This window comes from Palaemon carinicauda, chromosome 35 (assembly GCF_036898095.1).
Source record: "Palaemon carinicauda isolate YSFRI2023 chromosome 35, ASM3689809v2, whole genome shotgun sequence".
Classification (NCBI taxonomy): domain Eukaryota; kingdom Metazoa; phylum Arthropoda; class Malacostraca; order Decapoda; family Palaemonidae; genus Palaemon; species Palaemon carinicauda.
This window is the reverse complement of record NC_090759.1, coordinates 58,291,941-58,295,004: the sequence shown is the minus strand read 5'-3', so window position 1 is coordinate 58,295,004 and position 3,064 is coordinate 58,291,941.

Below are 3,064 nucleotides of genomic sequence, written 5' to 3'. Positions count from 1 at the left end.
CTCGGTACAGACAGCTCCAACTCGGGTTCTAACATTGTAACGTTAGAACCTTATTCACGTCATGTGAATAATAAAATGTTAGAGAAGAAGAGAGAGAGTGTGAAAAATTATGACAGTACAGAAAGATATAGAAAAGTAGAAGTATTACCTGGTCACTATGAAGTAGTGAATTATGAAAAATTTTTTATCTTGGAATTTGAAAACGGAAGAAATGAGCGTATAAATGTTTTTAAAGCTAATAGAGAAATAGTTACCTTATGTGGAGGGCAGCCAAAAATTTTACGCCAGGGAAATGGAAGTCTCTTGATAGAGACACTCTCCCCATTACAAGGTGAAAGGTTAAAAACACTTAAAACATTGAATGGTCATAGCGTAAAATGCGTTTCACACCCTACTTTCAACCAGAGTAGAGGTGTGATATATGCTCCAGAATTGTTGGATATAGAGGAGAAAGAAATAGAGGATGAACTGAGAAGTCAAGGAGTAGTTAAAGTAGTCAGAATGAGAAAGAGAGTTGGAGAACAACGTATCCCTCTTGCTACTCTGATTATAACATTTGATCAATGCCGATTACCAAATGTTATAAAAGCTGGATGGCTATCTTTGAAGGTAAAACCATATATCCCGTCACCATTGCGATGTTATCATTGCCAAATGTATGGCCATTTAAGCCAGAAATGTAAAGAAAAACTAAACAATAAGCCAGCTGTTTGTGCCAACTGTGGAAAAAGTAGTCATGGAGTATGCATAGAAAACCCTAATTGCATACATTGTGGGGAAGCACACCCAGCTACATCTAAAAGCTGTGTAAAGTTTATTTTTGAAAAAGAAATCCAGGCCATTAGGACCATGGAAAGGGTTACTTTTAAAGAGGCTCGTAAAAGAGCTCTTGAAAAGCAAATAAGACCAGGGGAACCTTTTTCAATGGTTCTGAAGAAAAACTTGTCAAACCACACAGACGAAAATTATATCTCTACTTCTAAGATAAAGAAACAAATGAAAGTAGTTAAAGAGGTTGAAAGTCCCATCGAAAATCTACATCCAGAAATTGTGGAAAAATCAAAACGGACACTTAAAGATCTGAAAATTATTCAAAAGCCAACTACTCCGATTTTAAACAATAGTACAAACCTCTCACAGGCCGTTTCCTTGCCTGATCTGATGGAGGTTGCACTCGAAACCAATTTACCTGGTGAACCCGTAGTGGGGAAGTCGCAAAAACCTGACAGATCACAACCTTTTAATCGAAAAAGAGAGAGACCTCCCTCCCTCTCTCCTCCTACCATAAGAAACATTAAAGTCACGACTTCCAATAAATATGATATCTTGTCTGCTGATGTTTCTGAACAACTAGAAGGTAAATTGAACCAATCAGAAATTCAAGTTGAGGTCCACCATCCTCCTCAACAATTAGATCAAAAGGACACAAAGAAAAAGAGAAACACAAAACCCACTATATCAAGATCCTCTCTAGAGTTACCTCCGGGAAACATTGTTAGATCAAATATTGCCAATGGGAAGACTTCATCTAAGGTGTCTTCCAAAAAATAAAACATAGTTTTTTCCTCCATTCTGCAATGGAATTGCCAGGGTTTAAGGGCGAAATATGAACAACTTAAGCTCCTCATACGTGAGCACTCCCCTATAACAGTATGTCTACAAGAAAGCAAGCTCGATGCTAATACTCCTTGTCCTCGAGAGTATGTTAGCTATAGGACACCATATGATCAACGAGCAGGGAGCCATGGGGGAAGTCTTATATACGTTCGTCGAGATGTTCCCCAAATATCTTTGTCTATCTGTACCCCTCTGCAGGCAGTGGCTGTACAGATTGATATAGGGAGAAAATACACAATCTGTTCTCTTTACTTGCCTCCAAATGATAACATCTCATATGATAATATAGTAGAGGTGATTAAACAACTCCCACAACCCTTTCTCTTACTAGGAGACCTTAATAGTAGACATCCTTTATGGGGTGATGTTTTAACAAATGCAAGGGGTAATATTATATCGTCAATTTTGGAGAATGAAGATGTCGGACTCCTCAATACAGGAGAGCCCGCACATTTTCATGTACAGACAGGTACCTTGTCCTGCATTGACCTATCGGTTGCAAGCTCTAACTGTCTTCTCGATTTTAATTGGAGAACATTAGATGATTGGCATACTAGTGATCATGCACCAATCATTATAAACACCAACAATGGTCCACCTTTACAAAGATCACCTCGATGGAATCTTGATAAGGCGGACTGGAATAGATATCGGGAGTTAAGTGAAATTGAAGGAAATGCAGAACAGTTTGAAAGTGTTGATGATGCCATAGACTTACTTAATGGAACTCTTCACACAGCAGGAGTGAATTCCATTCCCAAAACAACTGGGATATTCAGACGACGACCAGTCCCCTGGTGGTCGTCAGAACTAACTGCCCTGCACAGAGCCACAAGAAAGTCTTTAACTCGATTGCGCATGCACCGTAATGAGGAGAATTTAGTCATATACAAGAAATGTAGAGCACAGTTCCGCCGTGCCATGAAAAAAGCTAGGCGCCAGTCTTGGATTTCCTTTGTTTCCTCCATTAACAGTAGAACACCAACATCATCTGTGTGGAGGAAAGTAAAAAAGATAGCAGGAAAATTCACCCCAAACCCACCACCAGTGTTAAAGATAAATGGCCAGTATATGACTGGAGCAACCGAAGTTAGCAATGCCCTGGCTGACCATTTCTCAAATGTATCGCGCAAGTGTCAAGCAGCTCCTGGTCACCAGTATAGGAGCAATGAAGAAAAGAAAGTTTTAAACTTCGCAACAAGAAAGCAAGAGTCATACAATTCTCCTTTTACTGAAAGAGAATTTGATTCTGCTCTTGCTACTTGTAACGATACAGCCCCTGGACCCGATGGAATTCCATATGCAATGATTAAACATGTACCTTTTAATACAAAGTTATTTATTTTAAGCATTTTTAATAGAATATGGCATGATCATAGTTATCCAAGTGTTTGGGAACTAGCCATTATTTTAGCCTTTTTAAAACCCGGTAAGGACAAGTTTTTAG